We start from the raw sequence: 7,109 nt of genomic DNA, 5'->3' as shown, positions 1-7,109 counted from the left end.
TCTGCTGTACTTCCCTTCTATATGAAAATATCTATATAGTTTACCCAATATTATGTAGCTAAATATTCCACAGTAAGAAAGAGAGAGAGATCTACTGTCAGATAGGTGGCAAAAATCTCCTATTGGCACAGAAGTGAAAGAAAGAAGCAAGCAGAATATACAAAATCTCAACAGACTTGTTTCTAAAATGAGCAAACACATCCTCCCTGATTCTGCTGTTAGATTTTTCTTTATTTTCTTAGAAATCTCAGCGTAGGGGGCCTGAGTAGGTAGGGCATTTTCCTGGCATGCAGCTGACCCAAATTCAATCCTTGTCATCCCATATGATCCCCTGGGCCTTCCAGAAGTGATTCCTGAGTACAAAGCCAGGACTAACCCCTGAGTGCCAATGATAGTGAATCAACCCCCCCAATAAGAAGAAAAAAAATCTCACCTTAGTAGAGAGTGGGGAAGAGAGAGAGATTCACTTGTCTTCTTATCTTCTCTTACAGCTTTTATTAGTTAATATCACGTCCCTTACTCAAGATTTCTCAAAATTGAATGTAGGAGATCAGTGAAAATGGAAAGATTAGAGGATTGTAAATTCAAAAAAAGTAGTGGTGGAATGACCCTAATTCACTGTCACTATGTACCTTAAATACAACTGTGAAAGACTTGTAATTCACATAAGTCTCAAAAATTATTTAAAAATTTAAAATATAGAAGCCTGAAAGATATAAAGAAAATGTCCAAAAAATTTTATAAGGAAAATCTTAGGCAATGGAGGGTTGGAATATAAAATATATGTGAAAAAAATGATACATCTAAGTGGACTTGAATCCCAGTTTTGGTAATGTTAATCTCAGGCAAGTCTTTTTCCCCTCTCTTTGGCATTTGGAAAATAAGAAAGTTAGATTCAGAATATTAAAATTAATATTTTTTTAGTTTGACAGTGTGATTCTTAAAAGATTTCCATATTGCTGACTTAAATACTGGAAGAAGTTGGTAAGACCGGAAATGTAACACCTTTGCCCCACCTAGAAGAGTTATGAATCAGCTTTGTTCTAGGACATGGAACAATCTTTGAGAATTATAGGTCATCAGTAAAGCATTTCTTCACCCTTATAAAAAAAACAGTGGCCTTGTACATTTGTACAGACAATGAACATTAACTAGATTGAACAGAGTACAGTTATATAAATAAATATTGCATGTCATGTTGTCTTATAGTTGTGAACAAAGAAGGCTATATTACTACTATGCCTTGGGCCTGGCAATATATTTCTGTGGTAGAACTCAAGCCTTGCATATAGGAAGACCTGAGTTCAATCCCTGGCTCAGGTATATGTGGTTACAAATGGTGCATGTATGTATAGCACATCTATGTCTACTATTACTATAAACCCTAAAATGAGAAGTTATCCTACAGCCTGCCTTTAAAGAACACTTGAAATTCTAAGACTCAACAGAGGCCTTCATAATCTTTCCCCAAATATCTTGGGGAATACTTAAAATTCCAACATTTATACTTCTGACTTTCTTCAGAGAAGAAACACAGGAAGCTATAATTGTTCCCTTCTCAGCTTTTTTCTGAAAACAATAACCTTGGAGCTGAAGAATAGTATAGCAGGTAAGGTACTTGTCTTGAACATACAGCGGACCCAGGTTTGATCCCAATCACAGCACAGTGCAACCCCAAAGAAAAATAATTAGGACGGCTTTTATAATTATTATTTTTCTTCTTTAAACTCTTTTATTTATTTTTTCTTTAAACTCTTTTTAAAATTAAACTGGTATATCAAACAAATTTATAATGAAATAGTTATAATGCATTTTCCCTAATTAAAAAAAAATGACGATTGTACTGGAGAGATAGTGCAGTGGTTAAGATCTTGTGGCAACCCTGGTTTGATCCCTGACCCTATATATGGTCTCTAGAGCACCACTAGGAGTTACCTGAGCACTGCCAGGTATGATCCAAAACACACAACCCCAATATTTAGAACTTCATTAAAAATAAGTATTCATGTATCTACTTGATACTTTGAACTTCTTTTGTAACTCCACAATTACAGAAGTAACCTAATTTCAGTTAGAAAAACAAAAAAGCAAAGAAATGTAGTACCTTGGTTAATGCTTTCTTCAACACTGACAATAATTTACAAGTTCCCTTCCTCACCAAATTTATTCATGGTCACCAACATGTCTCTCTGCCACATTCCTGACCAGGGAATGTCATGAATTCAAATTCTTACAAATATCTAAAAGATCAGAAACAGTTCAATTGAAAAAGAAAGGTTTTATTGGCAAGAAAACGACTTACAGGGGCCGGAGAGATAGCATGGAGGTAGGGCATTTGCCTTGCACGCAGAAGGACAGTGGTTTGAATCCCAGCATCCCATATAATCCCCCGAGCCTGCCAAGAACGATTTATGAGCATAGAGCCAGGAGTAACCCCTAAGCCCTGCCAGGTATGACCCAAAAACCAAAAAAAAAAAAGAAAAAAAGAAAAAAGACTTACAAATTGTGAGGCAAGTCTGAGCAGCACAATTATAGAAATAGCTTTGGAGAAGAAGGGGGAACATGACTTTATGTTAAGGAAGGTTTAGTAATACAATAGCCTATTTAGACTTTTCCAGAAAAAAATTAAACATATTCATCAGGGGAAAGGCGAGCCTGGGTAATTACAGAATATTGCAAGAATACACATAATCACACATTGCATGTGAGAAAAATGGTAGTGAAATATGGTATGGGAACAAGGAAAAGGACAGCTGTCAGTTGAGATAGTTTCTGTCACACATCACATTTCATTGTGCTATTAAGTCAGGGAGTTGCATTCAGTCTATTAGCACACAGGTATTTGTGCAGTTCTGTCTCAGACCAACCAGTACAGTTCAAAAAAATCTGTAACCAGGCAGCTATTCCTAGGAAGGAAAAACATCCAAATCCAGAGTGCTTAACCAGTGTATCTTTCACTTTCTTATCCCTTGATAGCCCAGATTTACAAGATATACAAGATCTCAGATTTACAAGACAGAAAAGGAAAACAGAATTTTGATGATTGGATCACAAGGGGTCAAACAGATCAATGAGTAAAGCAGGCTATGTGTAAAAATAATATGGAGTGATAAAGACTGGCAAATACAGAATACATCTATGTTCTAAAAGAAGATTAATTTGTTGTTGTTGTTGTTGATATTGTTGTTGTTGCTGTTGTTTTTGTTTGGTTTGGGGACCACACTCAGCTGTGCTCAGGGATTACTCCTTGGCTTTGAGCTCAGAAATTACTACTGGCAGGCTCAGGGATGCTGGATATCAAACCCAGGTAGGGCGCATGCCAAAGCAAATGCCCTATCCACTGTTTTATTGCTCCACCCCCCGCAAAAAAGGCTAATCATTATAGAGGACAGATATTTTGATTTATTAAGAGATAAGAGGAGGCCTGAGATATAGTGCAGAGTGTAAGGTGTTTGAATCCCAGCACCAATAAGGTCCCCCAGACCCCACCAAGAATAATCCCTGAGTGCAAAGCCAAGAGTAAAATCTAAATAAGCATCATTGGGTATAGCTCCAAGCAAACAAAAATAAATGTCAGAAATTTGGATTTTATGTGTAACAACAGCTAAAATAAAATTGTTTTGATGCTGTGTCTAGGAATAGATGGATACTCTATCTCCAATACATGCCATTTTCTGTTAGGTAAATTACAACCCAGTTTTGACTTGGACTTTCATTGTCTCCTAGAGATTTTTGTGAACAACTCGTGTAATTTTTACTCATAGCCTCCTCTCAACTTTAGGTGAATATGTAATAATGAGGGACTAAGTGAAAATACCGTTAGCTGTACTTTGCTGAGGGATTTATCTTTGTCATTGATTCTATTGATTCTATTAACAACTGTATGATAGATCCATGATTGTCCCAGATTTGCCAATGAGGTCACTTGGTCTCAGCATGCTTGGGGAGTGGAAATCATACACACAGGCTGATCCAAAGGGAGAGAATATAATAGAAGAGGTAAATATTGAATAATAAAGACAAACTTAACCTCTCATAAATTGTCAGAAGTGAATGTCAGCAGAAATCCTACTTTTAAAAACTTGTAGAGATTTGATGTTAGGAAGTAAAATTTTAAAAACAGATTTACTTTTAGAAATACTTCAAAAAGAAAATAAAAGAATCTTAATAGAAGGATCTTTTGAAAATGTTGTAAGACTCTCTAAAATAATTTGAGATAGTCTGAGTGTTGTGGAATTGGAGTTGGAAAATCACTGCCCTAAATAATTGTTTGTTCTTTTGATATTAATAAGTACCCATTATTACTCTTTGCAAAAGGGTTTGGTAAATAATATCTTATCTTGCAACAATATTTAAAGATAGGTGTTGGAATTACCACTTTACAGATGAAGAAACTGAGGGTTAGAAAAACAAAATTAATTGTTCAATCACATACAAACACAAACAAACAAACAAACAAAAGTCACTTTAAATTCATACAGCTAACATGAGGTATAGCTGCATTTTAAATCCAGGACCATCTGAGCCCACTTTGTCTATTCTCTGACACTCTAAGGAAAAGGAACAGGAATAAAAGTATGAGAAGTGATTTATAGTATTTTACTGTTTTAGATGCTTAGTGGTTATGGCAAAGATATTTATCAGGAACTGAATACGCTTTGCTTTACATTATTTCTTCTCCTCCTCTCTTGCCATTAGTCATAGTAATAAGTTTTAGTCAAGGAATGGAAAAAATTAATGGAGTCACTTCTATGCAAAACATAAAAAAGGACATGGATGCATGTCCTTTAAGTTCTTTATTCCTATAACATGGCAGTCATAAAAAAGGTGTTAGGAAATTTGGAATGCTAAATAACTACCTGCTAACATGCTAGTAGCAATAGTTCCTTTGTGTTAAGCCACAATTTTTAAGGTTAACTGGTTAATTTTTAATAATTTAGCTGATCCTGTCTATGTGTATATTTTCATTATTATAGGAATTCAGGAGAAAGTTTATTTAGTTTACTAAATGATGCTTAACATTATATTATTATATTACTATAACCTCCTTTTTCTCCAATGATGAATCCTGAGTCTAAATGCCAAATAACCTACAACAAAACTCTTTTATTCCCCTTTGGGGGTGGTTATACTCAGCAGTGCTTAGGGCTTACTCATCACTTCTGGTGGTATTCAGAGTACTAGATATGGTGCCAGGATCAAAGTGGGATCATCTACAAGCTGAGCAAAAGCCTTAAATCCTGTACTAACTTTCCAGCCTGAAAAATTATGCTGTTTATTTCTAGTTGGGTTTCTTTTCTGTTTTGGACTTGGTGGTGTTTTTTCGGCTACTCTTAATTTGGTGCTCCAGGGTCATTCCCACGTCAAGAATTAAACCTGGACTCCTGCATGCAAAGAATCATTCACTAATCCTTTGAATTATCTTCCTGCCCCCACCCAAATCATGTTTTTTTACTCTAACAGATTTAATGTCTATTGATATCACATCCTTTAGGAAATATGGCTGTCATTATGCAAATCAGAAAAAGTCTCATCTTATTTTTTAAAAATCCAAATTATGGGCTGGAGAGATAGCATGGAGGTAGGGCATTTGCCTTGCATGCAGAAGGACGGTGGTTTGAATCCCGGCATTCCATATGATCCCCTGAGCCTGCCAGGAGCGATTTCTGAGCATAGAGCCAGGAGTTACCCCTGAGCAATACCGGGTGTGACCCAAACCAAAAACAAATAAAAATCCAAATTATAAAGTCATATCAAAACAAATCAAAAATCATATCAAAACAAATATCAACAAAATGTATGCATTAATTTTAAGTTCCTTAACACTCAGGTATTTTCTCAGGAATCTATCTCTGTAACAGAGCAAAATAATTATATCCTAGATAGTATTCACTTATACAAGATACTGGAAAACAGAGGATATTACTATAAATTTTTTTAGAAACAATTCTTGGAGAATGGTGTATATATTAAGAAAAATGGGAATATGGGGCCTGAGTGGTGGCACAAGCAGCAGGGTTTTGCCTAGGACAGACAGCAGTTCAATCCCCTAGCGTCCCATATGGTCCCCCAAGCCCTGAGCGATTTTTGAGTTCATAGCCAGGAGTAATCCCTGAGCATCACTGCATGTAGTCGAAAACCCGCTCCCAAAATGAGAATATGAATTTTCTACCAGTAAGTTTTGTCCTCTTTTGCTTTTTGCCAACAATTTATTACAATAAATATTTGTGTGAAAATTCAACTATTATCAAAAGGCACATGAAAAAATGCTCGGGGCCGGCGAGGTGGCACTAGAGGTAAGGTGTCTGCCTTGCAAGCACTAGCCAAGGAAAGATCACGACCGCGGTTCGATCCCCCGCCATCCCATATGGTCCCCCCGAAGTCAGGGGCAATTTCTGAGCGCTTAGCCAGGAGTAACCCCTGAACATCAAACGGGTGTGGCCTGAAAAACCAAAAAAAAAAAATGCTCCTCATCACTAATCATCAGGGAGATGCAAATCAAAACAACGATGAGATACCATCTCACACCACAAAGACTGGCAGACATCACAAAGAATGAGAACAATCAGTGCTGGCAGGGATGTGGAGAGAAAGGAATTCTTATCCACTGCTGGTGGGAATGCTGTCTAGTCCAACCTTTATGGAAAGCAATATGGAAATTCCTCCAAAAACTGGAAATTGAGCTCCCACTTGACCCAGTTATACCACTCCTAGGGATATACCCTAGGAACACAAGAATACAATACAAATATCCCTTCCTCACACCTATATTTGTTACAGCACTATTCACAATAGCCAGGCTCTGGAAACAACCAAGACGCCCTTCAACAGATGAATGGCTAAAGAAACTGTGGTACATATACACAATGGAATATTATGCAGTTGTCAGGAGAGATGAAGTCATAACATTTTCCTATATGTACATGGAATCTATCATGCTGAATGAAATAAGTCAGAGGGAGATAGATGCGGAATAGTCTCTCTCATCTATGGGTTTTTAGAAAAATAAAAGTCATTTTTGCAACAATCCTCAGAGACAAAGAGAGGAGGGCTGGAACTTCCAGCTCACTTCATGAAGCTCACCACAAAGAGTGGTGAGTGCAGTTATA

The sequence above is a fragment of the Suncus etruscus genome, chromosome 1 (genome assembly GCF_024139225.1).
Source record: "Suncus etruscus isolate mSunEtr1 chromosome 1, mSunEtr1.pri.cur, whole genome shotgun sequence".
Lineage (NCBI taxonomy): Eukaryota > Metazoa > Chordata > Mammalia > Eulipotyphla > Soricidae > Suncus > Suncus etruscus.
Note: the sequence above shows the minus strand (reverse complement) of the source record.